Here is a 16,543-nt window from a genome sequence, read left to right as displayed (position 1 = left end):
GCCTCACAGCTGCTCAATAAATATCTGATGAATGGAAAAATAGAATGCTGCCAAGACATGGAAACAACTCAAGTGTCCTTCGATAGATGACTGGATAAAGAAGATGTGGTATATATACACAATGGAATACTATTCTGCCATAAGATGAAATAGTGCAATTTGCAACAACATGGATGGATCTTGAGATCATCATCCTATGTGAAATAAATCAGACAGAAGAAGTTGAGAACACATGATTTCACTGATATGTGGAATATAAAATTGAAAACAACAAAGGAACAAGACAAACAAAGAAACAAAAACTCACAGACATGGACAATAGTATAGTGGTTACCAGAGGGTAAGGCGGGAGGGGGCTGGTAGAAGAGGGTAAAGGGGGTCAAATATATGGTGATGGAAGGAGAACCGACTCTGGGTGGTTAACACACAATGTGATGTATAGATGATGTATTACAGAACTGTACACCTGAAACCTGTGTTACTTTATTAATCATTGTCACCCCAATAAACTTTAATTAAAAACAAAAAGAAAAACAGAATGCATTATCTTCATGTATGTCTAGCAATAGATTTTCAATGCCTAGATTTTGCTGTGAAAAACCTAATAGAGTATAATATTTAGTTACTTTAAGGAGCCTCAGAAAAACTGAACCATTAGAAATCACATCAGTCAAGCACTGTCGGAAATGAAGGATCTCGTGGCACATCCAGAACACCCCAGCTCATACTCCTGGTTACCTGTCACATGTTGCACAGTGGCACACAGCAGGCTGGTTTCCTGACATATATCACAGAAACCCAGATTCAGAAGAGCCCTACTCCATCTTCCTCTTCCGTTTATGACCCGAAGAATATCTTGACTTTCCTTTTAATTCATAAGTTCATAATTACGTAAATGAACATTTATAAAAACAGACTTTTCAAAAATTAGAAGGTAAAAAGTTCTCTCTTATCTACTTCTAATTAAAAAATAGGGTTAAAGAGCAGTACTGGAAACAGAGCTAGTTATAGTAAAATAAATTTGATTGAATGTGATAGCTTATTTCATTGTTCAAGTCTACAATCCTATAATTCATTATAAAAGGTTCCAACATGGATATGTACAAAAGAAAAGGCCTGGCTGAAAGGACAATATGGGATGGGTTTGGCAGTTTTCTTTTCTGCAATAAGGAAAATAAAATGACATCGAGTGTTCATTTCTTCAGTTAGCATTGTTGGAAGCCCACTCTGGGCTGGGCGGTGTTCTAGGAACTAGAGATTCAGCAATTAAATAGAAATGATTAAGTCATTGGTATCAGATAGCTCATACTGTAGTGGAGCCGACAATAAATGAAGACTATATATGCAGGTGGTGATAAATGCTATGAAGTCAAAGCAAATTAAGGAGACGGTGAATGATGGAAGGGGGTGCCTGCTGTTTCAGATGAGGTGATCACAAAATGCTGGCCCGATCAGGTGACATTTGAGGAAAGATCTAAAGTGAAGAAGCAAGCTGTATCGATTTCTGGATGAAGAGTGTTCCAAACAAGAGAATAGTTAAGTGCAAGAGCTCTGAGACGGAGTGCTTGTGGTTATAGACCAAGAACATCAAGGAGTTTTCACTTGTTACATATAAGTTTTGCCTAGCCTACCTTGCATCTCAATCTATTTAAATCTTACTGATCCTTTAAAGTCTAACTCAAGTGAAATGCCTCCAGCAAAACTAAGTTGTCCCTGGTATGCCTCCAAAAAGATTTGGCTTCTCCACCCTCTGAATCCCCAGAACAACTTGGCTCAGATAACTTTATTTTACAAGTTAACCAATTTGTAGATTATAAACATGTATCTAGGGTCAAGACTGCCACAAATTTTTATAACCCAATCTGGTCCAAGTTAAAGCATAGTTGGTATGGGCTTTCCAGAGATTTCAAGAGTCAGTGGGCACTATTTTTCTGTATCGCTTAGTCTGGTTTGGACTTGGAAAGCACACCATCTAGCACCCTCAGTCTTCCGAAGACACACCGAGCATCATGCTGTGGTTAGTTATTGCTTTGCTAAAAAGAGGGGAGATGGGCTCCCCTTTAGCAGGACGGGGGCCAGCGTCTGCTTCCGTAACAATGATGCTAATCTTGATTTTTAGAGTTATATCAGCCATCTAATACCACACACCAAAATGTTTGATAAATATTAGAAAAGAACAGTAGATACCCTCAAATCAAAATTGTTCTAGTATCTAGATCACTGACTTTGTTTTAGGAACTTGTTGGGTACAACTTCTGTTCACATTTCATTTTCTTTGGACTCCTGTAACCAGGGGTGGACCAAGTGCAGTAATCAGGTGGAAAGCCTCTAGTGTCTTTGTTGGTTCTGTCACCACAGTAAAATGAAACATTTGTTTCTCACGTATCTGGAAAAGCAGCCCCCTCCTCACCTCCAAGTGTGTTCTTCTGGGTGTCGACTTACAAAGCTTACTTTAGCTTTTCAAATAAACAGAACACTGATCAAAGTATATTAGAGAAATTCTGTTATATCATAACTTCACCAATATTTATGACTTTCAGAAAGGATTCCAAATATGGGTTATCCTGTGTTTGAAAAGAAAATAGATTAGGTACCCACACTGAAAACTAAATGCCAGCGAATAAAAGAATGGCCGTATTTAAAGCATGGAATCCATGGAACATAAGACCAGCCCCTACTTCGCACTCATGGGAAACGAACAAATTTTTTTCATATCGAGTGGCTCATTTGGAACCTCATTTAAATTTTCAAAACTTGGCTCACTCATTGGATGCACAAATGCACATGTCTGCCATCTAGTGGCAAAATTCAGTATTGGCAGTCTAATTTTTCTGGAAAACAGTCAATATTTTTGAGAAAAATTCAATCTAAGCCCCAAGTTTAAGAGATGGGGAGGGGCGGTGGGGAGTAAAGCCTAAGGAAGGTCACACCATGTTATTCTAATACCCCCTCTTCTCTGATCTGACATCAATAGGAGCAGGCTTGTTTAGAACCTGTTAGGAACACTATTCCAGGTCCTATGGATTTTCACAAAGATATAAATTCCATAAAGGTAGCATCTTGCCCTGCTTATTCATCCCGTTATCTCGAGTACCTTAAAAAGTGCTGGAAACAATTCAGGAACTTAATAATTGTAAAGAACATGTGAATGTAGAAGAGCTGGAAACAGACCAGACTCAAGGGTCACCTACCACAGGAATTTCTAAAATTCTAAGGAACAGAGTGATTGATTATTTTGTTTAATTTCTCAAAATTAATATCGTACTTTAAATTGAATTTGTGAAAAAAGTATTAATTGTATTGTGTATATATTTTTTAATTTACTGATTTCTAGATCTATATAGGGTGCCCTTTAACCAATAAGCAAAACTAATCTTAATGTCAATTTTCCAAGAATATTCATAATACTGGAACTATTATCTACATATGCTACTGTTTTAAACTATTTGGTTTTTGCTTTCTTGACATCCTGGTGTTCATATCAGTAACATAGGTGATGTACTTGCTCAGAAAGGTAACCCCTAAGAGTAGCACTGCATACATGCAAAACTATGGTCTACTGGTAGTTCTGCGATGTAACTGAAAACACAAAGAACAAAATGTTGAGGACTGCCTCTATTTGAGATGATTTCTGTCTTTATGCCACTGTGTGAACACTGTTATCCACATTTTTAAAAACATACAACTACATATTTTGATATAGTGGGGTACATTTGATGAAAATATTTTCATCTTAATTCTATACCTGAGATCTCAGTCCTTGCTCAATTGTGTGCAAATTCCAGTGAAAAAGAGCACTCCACCCTTCCTCAAAGCCTGAGGACACCCTAAATTGAACATGACTCATCTTACCAGAGAGAACAGCCTAAGAAAACGTACCCCTTGCCAATCCAGGCTGTTAGCCTACTCAGGAAAAATAGAAAATGTTTCTCTCTCAATCTCTCAATCAATCTCTCTTTCAATGTCTCTCTCTTTCTCGCTCCTCCCTATCTTTCTTTCTCTGTTAATCTTCCATTAGTGAGTCTTAAAATTAATGAAGCAAAAGTATCATTTGAGGTATTTATTTAAAATGCAGATTGACAGACCCTGACCCAATTCTGAATCTGTGGTGCTGTTTTCAATCCCCAAAACTACATATTTAACAGCCACCCCGATGACTCTGGTGTATATGATCCTGGGCTATGTACAGTTTTAGAAATATCACCATACATCCCTGTGCTAGAAGCCTTTGCAGGGCTTACAAGGAGCCCTCAGGAGAACTGTTAATGATTATCATCCAATAATGATGATGACCAACCAATAATGACGACTTTAGAAGTGCTGGTCATCACAACCAGTTGTTGAGAGGAGCCGTAATTTAGAAGATGTTCAATGAAAGGACCACGCCTCTTAAAATGTTAGGGTCACCAGTGTAACCATTGTATCTATACAGACAACCCTGCAAGCAAGTCAAACTCTGAGTCTCAGCTGAGATAATTCTACTATCCTGTGTAATACTCATCAGAGCACTGACTGTTTATTAATATATAAACTATTTTGTCATCGTCAAGATTCCCTGAAAACTACTAAACCTCAGATTTATTTTCCCCCCAAAAGGAATTCGACAACAATACATAATGAGAGTGGATTATGTGCCAAGCACTGTGTTAGACCTTTGGGATAGTTCAGTGAATAAAACATAACATGGAAATCTCTGCCTTTACAGGGACCCAAAACATCATTCAACTTAGTGAGGTCCTCATTCCAATTTATAACATGTAAAGTTCTGAGTATAGAGAAGTAATTAGTGGGTGGCTCCTGATAAGAGGCTCTAAAGGAAAAGACTTATTTACATAATTTATTGTAGCGCAAACAAGTATGATCAACGTTATAACAGGCATAACGCACTAAAGGAGCATGGAATTGGAAAGCTAAATTTCCTTGAGAAGACAGGCCTCCTGAGATGTGTAGGATGCTAAAAACAAAAGGGAGCTAGCTGATTTCAGGAAGCACGAAGGGTCTCTACAGAAACACAGAGGCAGGAGAATGGAGGCACATCCTAGCTTCTTCAAGCAGGTGATGTGGCCACAGCAGTGGGAGGAAAGGAAGATGGAACATGAATTTAAGTAGAGTGAAACTAAATGACTTCATCTCATTATAGAACAGAGAAAAGCAAAGAGAGGGAAAGCAGGAAGACAGGTTAGAAGTTACTGGAACTGTGCAAAGGGGAGATGGGAAAAGCCGGTATCAAATAAGAGGTAGTGGGAATAGAAGGGGACGAATTGATGAAGACAGTTCCAGGAACCCCATTAAGATTTAAGTGATGGTATAAAGGAAATACACATTCAAAAGGGTTCAATCTGAGCTCCTAGGATGACTGTGATGTAATCAGTTAATTTAGGAATAGGAGTGTAGTTTGGAGAAAAGTTACGGGCTCCAATGTCCAAATGGTACATTAGAGGCGCCTGATTGATATTCGTTGTGGAAACATCTAACCGAGTGTCAGAAATGGACATCTAACACTCAAGAGAAGCCCTAAGTGCAGCTGAAATTATTAAGAGAGAGAACACCAAGTGGGAGAAGAAGTAAGTCGATTCCTAGGAAGAGAGCATGAAAGAACAGAGAAGCCTAGACAGGGAGTCAACTGATCCAACTGAGTAAACATGTGGCCTTGGGTGCATCATTCAACATCTGGGACTGCATTTTCCTCAAATAGAAGATACAAGGTGTAGAAATATTCTTTCGATGATTTCACTAATTCAGACTGCAGAAGTCTCAATCACCTTCAAAGCTTTAGCCTCTTACTGCCTGGCATTCTACTTTTAAGTTTTTTCTTCATAAGACATAACCAGCCTTGCTGACAACTCTAGATTTCCCAAACATACTCCTGCCCTCCCACTATCCAGGGAAACGATCTTCCTGAATTGTAGCACAATACTGATTTCTTAGAAAAAGACAACTATGGCAGCAGCAGCAAACATTCATCATTTAGAGGTATCTGTCCAAAATTCTTAGAGGAATACTAATTTTGACTTCTATAGGCATTTTCTTTTCAACAAATGCCTTACATGGTGCCTTCACTTCTTGGCATTCAATATATAGCTCATATGCCTTTTTTCCCCCCCACTTCTTCCTAAACTGTAGTTTTGTTAAATATACAAAAAATATTTTGTTAAATCGATGTTTTTTATTCCAAACTTATATTCATTTATGAAACAAAACTAACATACATATATGTGCATGTTAGATAGGTACATATGCCCATGTTCAGAACTCTAAATGAGTCAGCTGTTCTTTACAGATCTAAAGAATGTGAACACATACATTTTAATATAAAATCGAGCTATCTGAGAGTACACGTCATTAAACATAATGATTGTAATCTGTCATCAAGGCTGAGTGACCACTATGTCACCATCAGTCCGTTTGCCCAGATTAGTCTGAAGTTACGAAAAGAGCTTGTGTCTCACTCTTACAAATCCAAAGCACAGTCCTAGGGGCAGAGAAAGTGCTGAATAAAGACACACTTAACTGATTAGAAATTCAAAGCAAACATATTTCTATATTGCTGGACCCTTTTAAATGGATTGATGTTTATGCAGTAAAACCAATCTTTCGGAACATACTGCAGATTTAAAAAATCAGGGAGCTAGCTTTACAATTAAAGTCGGGTTGCAAAAGTCTATTCTTATTTCAGTTTTGTATAAAGTAAACATGAGGATGTCTAGAGAAAAATATCAGAGGATTATGCCTCTAATTGTTAACCATCGATCCCTTTGGGGGCATTGGGTCACAATGGACTTTCACTCTTGACATAACATATTTCAGTAATGTTTGAATTTTCTGTAATCCATCTTACTTTTATAATAAGAAAGATGGCAAAAAGTCAATTTACATATTTTACATGTCATGTGTGTATTGAGTATTTATGGGTAAAACTCTGTACTAGATACTTTAAGGGAATTAAGGACAAATGAAACATGGCATCTTACTTCAAGGATGTCACACTCTAGCATTTGAATTATTTATGCACACAAGTGAATGTGATCAGTCATAAAAATGAGAATCTGATAAACTACTAAAAGAGGAATTCATAGTGAGAAGTATCGTTTAAAGCAGTCTTTGACAAATTGCTAAAATCTGGCCCATGTTAATGTGGAAGAACAGGCATTGTCAACAGCATGAGAACATACGAAAGTCATGAAAATGGCAGGGCGTATACGACACCACAAGTACTGAGGGTAAACTAAAAGGGGCCCTTGAGACTGGAGACTAAAGTTAAAATGTAAACCCAAGCCATGGAACAAGTTGAATGCTGGCTGAACGCTACTGTAAGAGATTCCGTTGTTTTTCAGTGGGCAATAGAAGGGGGTGTGGCAGAAGTGAAGAAGGTTTGCGAGGATAAGAGGAAAATGATCAGACCTGGTCTTCATAGGAGCCATCTGTATACAATGGATTAGAAAGAGAGAGAACAGTCAATGAGATCATCCTGGCAGCTCAGAGATTCTAAGAGAAAGGCGTAAAGGTACAATTTGCATTGCTAGAAATGCAGATTCTCAGGCCCCACCCTCGACCTCCTGAATCAGTCTGTCTGCCTGTTAACAAGGTCCCTATGTGATATGAATAAACACTAAAGCTGGGAAAGCAATGAATTAAGGTGCTGGTAGCAGGAAAGAAGCCAAGAGGTTTGAGCTATCCTTAGGTTGAATTATTACAGTTGGGTACCTGACTAAATGAGGGAGGTGATGGAAGAGAATAAATCAAGATTATTCAGGAATTTTGAGCTGCCTGATGGTCATGCTAGATACAGGGACAGGAAACCCCAGAGGAACAGGAAGCAGATGAAGGCTGTGCTTCCCAGGGAGCTCCTGGAAATGCTCCTTCCAGAAGCTAAGAGGATGAAACTGCTGTGATCCACACTGAAGGGTAGTATGAAAATAATGAAACTGTAAAAATAAAGTTACAAAAGGAGGAGGGGGAGAGAAAGGCATGGGAGTCAATAGAGGAGCAATTCTGAGCTTCACAATGCTCAGGAGACGCGGCGGGAAGCGGGGAGGAGTAGGGGAGTTCGGTGCTTTGAAAATTGGGGACATTGAAGGTGTTGCTAAGAGGTTATGGGAATACCCAAGGAAGGACCACTTGTTTGGTGACAAAGAGGTTACAGGTGACTGTTGGCAGAGTGACTTCTGTGAACCTGGTAAGGATGGAAGCCAGAGAGCAAAGGGTTAGAGTCTGAGGGTAGTGAAATGAGCGGGTGCGGGTGCTATTCACTGAGTATACATGAAAAGCTTAAGAATGAACATGAAAATTTAGAAAGGGCACAAAATACCAGGTTGAGTTAACTCTAAATGGCTGAGTTTTAAAGATCTTTCTTATGGAAGAAAGATCAGAAGTATTCTCGTCTTAATTCCCAGAATTATTAGGAAAGCAACAAGCACAGTAAGAATTACATTTTTGGCTCCGTATAGAGAGGACCTGCCTCTCACTGTTCTCTGGAAATGGAACGAGTCTCCTGTGAATGTTAATTTCTCAAAGCATACAGACTACATCGTTTGACGAACACCAATAGGGAATCACAGGCTAGGCGTTCACTGATGGCATCTGCAGTGGGCCGAATGGTGGTCCTTAGAAGACGCATCCACGCCCTAATTCTTGAAACCTATGAATATTACTTTTTATGGTAAAAGATGTGATACAGTCAAGGCACTTGAAGGGAGCAGCTTATCCTGGATTTTCTGGGTGGGTCATAAATGCAGTTACATGTATCCTTATAAGAAGGACACACAGAGGAGGAGACACACAGACAGAAAAGGACGAGGCAGTATGACGACAGAGGCAGAGACTAGAGGCAGTCAAAAGTCAAGGAGTGCAGCCAGCCAGCAGAGGACGCAAGGGACAAGGAAGGACTCTCCCTGGAGGTTTTGGAGGGAGTGTGAATCGGCTGACCCCTTGATTTCAGACTTCTGATCTCCAGAATTATAAGATAATATATTTGTCATGTTCAGCCCTAGGAAATTAATACAATATCTAACAGCATCTTCCAACTCTGATATTTCTTGAGCTGGTCTCACCTCATGTAGATCATTTGTCCCTAGAAGGACTCACCTTCCAGTGTATCCAAAACAGAATGTCCACTAAATGACCTGCACATTACATAGCACTCACAGTGCAAGTTACCACAGGTATACATCGTGTGTGTAAATGAAAAGCAAAGGTGCATAGACAGACAGATAGATAGACCCATTCTACTCAAGCAAGTGTTTGTTAAACTGTCCTTATATATTCTCATGAAGGTAACTTCTTTGGAAAGAATCATAAATTCTATCTGGTTGGCCCTGACTGTCCAATTCAGTATTAAAGACAGTGAGTAAAAGCAGAATTCAGAGCAGGGGCATGTGGCTTGTAATCGCTTAGATAAGTTTACAGTTTCTTGTAATTAAATAAACTAAGGGGTTTAAAATAATTTATCGCAAGAAAAGTAGAGTGATAGCTGCACTCAAGAAAAGTTGAAAAGGGTTGGCAGGTTCTCATGTGATGAGAAGGATTTGGGGATAATGAGGGAAGAAAGGAGGACCCCATATAAAGGAACATTATAACAATTCGATGTTATATGTGTCCCTTCCCACCAGGTAATGCACATGGCATGTGTTGTTATACATGTGACATCACAGGCGAAGAAGACGGGGGGAGGGGTTCTTTTCAATGCAAATGATTTGAGGGATCTCTACATGAGAGAAGTTGTGTTTTTAGACTATTTTGAACTAAAAAAAATGAAAGTCACAAAAAAATCACTGTGTCTAATAAGTTTTAAATGAATATGCATAGATATAGACATGTACATAGAGATAGGTAGGTAGGTAGGTAGGTACGTAGAGATAGATAGATAGATAGAACTGAATAATACTTTATATTTATATGGATTCTTGGTGTCTTCAAAATACCACTGGGTTAGAGCCCATTGGAGGTGAGAGGTGACTGGATGGAACTTCAAATGGCTGTGGGCAAGAAGTGGTGCTTAGGCTAAACAGTAACTAGGTTTCTCTCCAGACTAGGTCTCATGGGCAATTCTAGTGAACCAATCTACTGCAAAGTGATAAGTTCAAAAATATGGACAAAGGCTGTCAGCAGATCCCTTTTTCCACAGCTTACTGACAGGGTATTTTTGTATGAATCTAACCCTATGGCTATAGCTACCAGTGATAAATGAGAAGGCTTCAGCAGAACATCAAAACACCTCACAGCCATAAACGCGCAATCTCCTGCAGGAGACATCTGGGAGCCCCATCCTCTCTGAAACAGGCTGGTGATATTTTCCTTGGGTTTAACCTCACCTCAATTTTATCTGAACAGCAGTAGTTGCAGGATACACTGCCTGACCCAGGATGTCTATACTAGCACCACTTCCTGCAGTAGAGGTAACTGAAGCTGGGACATGTCATGACTTAGCTAGTGCACCAGATTTCAAGGGAACACTGGGGACAGGAAGTAAGCTAGGGCTAGGCTAGAACATATGACATAATGAAGGATGAATTCTGTAGCGGATATTCAGCGACTCAAATTACAGTGGCCAGCGGGAGTGTGGAGAGCTGAGATTTGATCCTGCCAACAATGACACACAAGGAGATTTCGTCAAGTGGAACTTGGCAGCACAAGTCTCCAGGCAGAAATGATACACTGTCAGGAGGGTGGCTGTGCCTTAGTTCCATGGGTTTGTCCACTTCAGACTTATATCAGAGACTAAGAAGAGAAAGAACGAAAACTTGCTCCTGGAGAGAAGTTCTTGGCAAGGGCTAACTGGTAAGGTCATAGCTAGTCTTTCCAGGCAAGACTGTAGTCTAGTACTAAAAATGCAGATTGAAAATACAAGAGAAGCCTGGTCCTATGAAATGACAAATCTGACAAGAGTTAGAGAAACTGAGGCTAACTGGGCATGGAAACTGCTACACTGACCAGGCAAGAAAATTATCTCAGACTCCCTTCTCTGGAGCATATTGGCTGAAGCGTCAGAAAACGAGCCGCTGAGTCTCATGCAGAGCAGGGCTGGGGAAGGCAAGACCTCAAAGCCCACAATGCATCTGCCAGCTACTGTGTCTTCAGTTGGTTTTTACCACCATTGTTTCTCCTGAAAGTGTGCATATTCTATCTGGCTTCAGGATGAGCTGGCACAATTGGTGAAAAGAAGATGGCAGTGGTTCAAATATTCCTTTTGTTGGCTAGCTGTCATCACCAGTGGATCCAAGGTCTAGATCACTGTGGCAAGCTGCAGCTGGGGCCTCAGAAGAGGAAGTCTAAGAAGGTGATTGCCAACCAGGGCACATAGCCTTCAGGAGTGTATGAGCAGGAAGTTTCAACAGGTGGGAGAACAAAATTACCAGCCTGAAAGGGCGAGCCTGCCAGAAGCTAGGAAATCCACAAGCCGCCGAAATTCCTGGACAAAAAATAAAAGGAACACAAAGCAGCCAAGTCCTGAGCCACAGGGACAGGTACACATTCACCCTGCTCCATGTCAAGGAATATTAAGGTGGTGGGAGTCCAAATCATGCACATGCGCTTTAGAGATCTTTTAGAAAGCACTTCCACATGCGCCATCGCTTTCGACCCTCAAATTTACTCTGCACTGTGAACAAGGACGATGCTAGGCTAGCACCTCCATCGCACATTGGGAAAGAAACGCTCGAGGCGGGAGCGCAGTTTGCATATAAGGCCCATTGTGCCTCACTGCAACAAAACTATCTTCATTTCTTTGTTTGAAGACAATGCTAACAGAGCTATACTGCCCAGGATGTGCGATTTTTAGAGAAGTCTGGCAGAGCCCTCCAGAGGCTTGGTTTACAGGGGGCGCCTTTTGCACCTGCACCGCCCTCCTGCGGGTGCTGGCGGAGGGAGCAGTGCAGGACTGCTGAGCTAGGATTCAAAGATGCTACTTTGAATTGATCTGCACACACGGGCCACTTCCTTAATGAAGATAGCCTGTCTGACCCCAAAATTAACCTCCAATTTGACTGGCTTTGCTTCCTGTTAAATTCATTCGATCATCTCTTCACATTTTCTCTAAAATCAAAATTTTTCCATTGAGGTTGAAATTCTATCCCAAAGTTCTCCCTGGACTCAATGAGACTGACAGGTGAGAAACCTGCGAAACACTCACAGCACAGCTGTCACATCTAGAAAAGTCCTGCATTCAAGGACTAAGCATAAGGCACATTTCATTATGCTTATTAGGTTTTTAAAAAGAACCATGGTGGAGGCCTTTGACTATTTTTTTATTGGAGCCCTCTATGCCTTTTTGATATTCTTCTGTAAGACCAAATGTATTTTAAATTCACAAACATACTACATAAAACATTTCCACTTACTCACTGATACATCAAAACCAAAAAGTGAGGACATTAGTCATAGTATAGTTATAATATAGTGTGATATAAAATTAGGCTCCGTAACAGAAGGACAGATACCTCTCTGCATACCGACCAGACTCCATCTCCCTAAGAGTCACAGGTCATTCATTCATCTGAAGTGCCACTGCACCACTGCTCATCTCAATATAAACTTCCCTGCATTGCAAACAAGACCCAGTCTTTTAATAGTTACACTGACACCATCCAGGGCATTTAGGAGTAAGCAGCTGATTCTGCCGATGTTGACAACTTTATTAGGCAAGAACAATATGTTGGCTCAGGAAATGATAGAGGAAATTCTAGGTAAAAATCTAAAAAAAAAAGTGATTACTTGATAATTTTCAGATACACAGGCAACTTTACTTTTAATCATATCATTTAATTTTCTTCCTATTCAATTTACTGGAGTGAATGCAAGACAGCCTAGTTCTTGAACAATTCTCCGGGTTCATTTTCAACAGGTTGCATGCACTTAAAAGCTAAAATATTAAAAGAAGTTCATATTTTTACACACTGAGCTAAACTAACAAATTTTCTTTTTTGTAAGAAAAATGTCTTTATAAAAAAGAAAATGAGAGGGCGCACCCTAAAGAACTTTTAAGCATGCGTAAATAATCTTCAGAAAAAAACAACACTTTTCAACTGACATTTTACTTGTTTCCCCAGGAAGAAAAATAATGTATATTCATACATGTCTCTAAACGTCAAAGGAAAATGTCCTAAATATGTTTAAATGTAGGTTAATGAAGAACTGCTCTTATAACAGTCCTAATCTTTCTCTAAATCTTGACTACTTCCATACACATGCTTTTCCTTTTCCCAGATTACACGTTTATAACAACTATCCATGCTAAAGTTATACATTGTCAACGATTTTTTCAAAACATATATTTTATCTCATTTTCTTTTAAAATGTCAGGTACATTTGAATAAATACTTGCTGTTATTTTTAAAATAGTATTTCAACACTATTTTCATGTTACAGTCAATCTTACAGCAGCCACCCCAGCCTACAGAAACAGTCTAAATTAGACCTGCAATGTAATTAATTTTAAATTAGTAATTTAAGCTGAAGCTATATTTCCATATGGAAACACATTTCAAAAATAACGTGCCTCCCAGCTCAACAATAGCTAACTATATATTGAGCTAATTGAGACAAACCACGTAAACACATCTAAAGACAGGTTGTTAAGTGGCAGGAGTGTATGATCTAAACCACAATCTGAGGCATGTTGAACGCACACTGGAGAAGCAGGCATGTTCTATGTACGTTTGGCAATACCAGCTCCTAGAACAACAGGGTGCACCCAAGCCATATCTATGGAACAGAAAGACCTCCGTTTTGAATTAATATGCTTCTACCACATCCTGTCTGTGTCTGCTCACATTTGTTCTAGGCTCAGCTCTTGCCTTTACCAAGAGTGTATTCTTCTGTGGGGTCTCTCTCTTAAATACATATAGGGCATTGTTTTAAACACAGGAAATAGGGATGAATGTTGCATGCAATGCAATGATCTCACAATATAAAAATTACTTGGGACTACATAATCAACAAATGCAGTTTTAAAGAAAGGTTATTTTTTCAAACTGTAATCCCGAAAGACCCAAAATAGGCTATCTGTTTTGTTGGAACTCTGAGGACAGAGAGAAATGAAAGGTCTGTTCAAAGCATTCAGTGAAATAACCGGTGTCCTGGAACAACACGCTCCCATATAAACAGGTTCGCCTCCTAAGGAGAGCCGTCCTTCCGCTTTGCAAACGCGGACAGCGGACAGGCTCAAATAACACTTGCAGACAAGTGAACGTTTGCATTACTGAAATCTATCCATATGGATGCACGTCCCAGACCCTTGGCTCCTCTGCCACTTCCCACCTGCGTGCAGCCCGAAGAATCACAATCTAACACGCGCAGCGCGAGGCAGGCAAGTGAATTCCGCGGAGGCTCACCTGCACCCCACTCCACCATCTGAAAACACGCAGAAACTAACCCAGGTGTGAGGAGGCTGTGCGGTGGAGGGTTCCAGAGAGCAGACCCCTGCTCTCCGCTCGGCGCTCGGCGACTGTGGACTCCGCGGGTCCGTAACGATGCGCCCCTGGGCTACGTACCTCCGCCAGGTGCTACCCTAAGCTCCAAATTCGCCTCTTCGCCCCTGAAACGCACTCGGAACAAGCGCCTGCTGCGACGTCGGCGAGTGTCTGCTTTAGTTTCTCAACAAGCGTCGGGAAACCAAATGAGGACCCACACGCGACCGCACACGCGCGACACACACACACCGAGCCCAGAGGCTCCCCCTGTCCGCACACTTCGTGCCTCGGATCCGGCACTGAGGAGAGGAAATCCAAGGGCAGGAGCGCGGTGGGGTCCCGGGCTTCCCCCGTCCACCGCTCGCATCATTTCCGAGCCTTTCCTCGCACTTGGTGTCACCCTGGCACCCCTACCCTCAGTCGCGGAGCTCAACTCTGCACCAGACAGCGCTCTCTCTTGGTTCAAGCTCCCTCCGCCCCCCAAAAGGACAGACCAGCTCACTCCTTCCTCCCCGGCATCCTCTTTAAACCCCGCAAAGCAAAGCCATTTCCTACCCGCGATGAAAACTTTTTCCTCCTTCCGCAGCGCAATAAGGCAGGAGACCAAGGCGGCCGGTGCGGCTAATTCTCACCTGGCCGCTGCGTTCCAGACGCCGTCCAGTGCCGTAGTTTCGCCTCGGATGCGCCGGGGGCGCCGGGCTCACAGTCCCTCGTCGCCTTCGGCTCGGCGTTCAGGGAACCAGCGTCCTAGGAACGCGCTCTCGCGCCCGGAGCCGCCCTTCGGTTTATCACCCGTCCTTCCAGAGGCGCTGCTGCCGCCCGGCGATCCAACGAGGAGCGTGGGCTCCGGGAGGACCCCGACCCGCCCGCGGTGCGCGCTTCGGGTCCGTGGCGTGCGCTCCTGGTGCGAGGGCGCTGCGCCCACGGCACCTGCCGCCCCGGGCCTCGCAGCGCCGCCCCGCGCCTCCGGCTTCCCGCGCGCTCCGGCCCTCTCTGTCTACGTCCTTTTTTTCTCTGTCTCTACCCTTACTTCTTTTTCTTTCTTCTTCCCGTCACTTCTTTGATCTCGTATTCTCTTCTGCCAAAAGCAGACGCAAGGCGCTCCAAGTGGGAGAAGGGTCTCTCCTGGAGAACTCTTCCTCTGCCTGGTGGTGGCGGTCGTGGCTGCTGCTCCCGCACCTCCTCCCTCCTCCCGCGCTCCTCCTCCTCCTAGGCAGGCGAGCGCGCTGTGATGCTCCGGCCGCCTGCTGGAGACCCAAGCCCGCCCGCTCTGCGCATGCCCAGTTGCCCAGGTGCCGGGCTGGCTGTACGCCCGGCTCCGCGGTAGCCCCGGGCGTCCTGCGCGTGGAAGACTAGGAACCCTGAGTTCGGGGCAGCCCCGCGTCCTTCCGGGTGGGCTCGCTGAAGGCGGGAGACTCGAACGATCAGCCCGGCCATACGTATCCCCATTTGTGCCCCTGGTCCTTCAGGGACAGATATTGTTGGTCAGTTTTGTTGCGGGTTTCCTAAATTGATTGGTTTGTACTGCTTAGCAGGACTGGAAGGAAGTCGATTCTCGGGTACAACTTATTGATGAAAGAACCTCAGCTCAGCTACAATATGCAACTCAGTTGAACCTCAGCTTCCCCTAAAGAGCATCCTGATGCATTTATTTCTTGACAGTAGTGTCTTCATGCTAAACAATGCGGTAGAGGGAAAGGGGCTGGGCGTTTCCTCCTCTGCAAGTTTACACCTTAGGAGTCAATGAGACAAACGTGCGGAAAAAGAGGCGTGCGCGCGCACACACACAATTTTTTGAATCAGAAAATAAGATTGGATCTTGCCAGCCAGGCTTTTTTATATTTCGCATGTAACTGAAGCGGAATGAGTGGCTAAAACGATGAGAGAGAGAGAGAGAGAGAGAGAGAGAGAGAGAGAGAGAGAGAGAGAGAGAGAGAGGGAGGGAGGGAGGGAGGGAGGGAGGGAGAGAGAGAGAGAGAGAGAGAGAGAGAGAGAGAGAGATTTCTTACTCTACTATTTTCAGCGAACTAAATAAGGAAAAAGTGAAAGATCTCACAGTTGTAGTTACCTGGGAGGCTGCCCCAAGGTTTTTAAAACATCATGTCCCATTACAGGAAGGACAACAGTGGTAACTGAGA

At 42.4% G+C, this 16,543-nt stretch overlaps 1 protein-coding gene across 8 annotated transcripts in view; it reads right to left on the bottom strand.

The window, feature by feature from the left end:
- The window catches only part of CHRM3 (cholinergic receptor muscarinic 3), a 437,857-nt gene extending 422,681 nt beyond the window's left edge, over nt 1-15,176 (bottom strand). For 3 of the 8 annotated variants that reach the window (XM_088799092.1, XM_019746845.3, XM_088799093.1), the window contains exon 1: nt 14,961-15,100. The gene's annotated coding sequence lies outside the window, so the exon portion shown is untranslated. Of the gene's footprint in view, nt 1-14,368; nt 14,609-14,960 lie in introns of those variants that run through there. The other 5 variants (XM_019746847.3, XM_088799094.1, XM_074316778.2 and 2 more) reach the window with 3 other exon arrangements.
- Between the last annotated feature and the right edge of the window lie 1,367 nt (nt 15,177-16,543).

The sequence above is a fragment of the Rhinolophus sinicus genome, chromosome 6 (assembly GCF_057876585.1).
Source record: "Rhinolophus sinicus isolate RSI-liver-muscle chromosome 6, RSI-T2T, whole genome shotgun sequence".
Taxonomy (NCBI): domain Eukaryota; kingdom Metazoa; phylum Chordata; class Mammalia; order Chiroptera; family Rhinolophidae; genus Rhinolophus; species Rhinolophus sinicus.
Note: the sequence above shows the minus strand (reverse complement) of the source record. Positions and strands in the feature narration are given on the sequence as shown.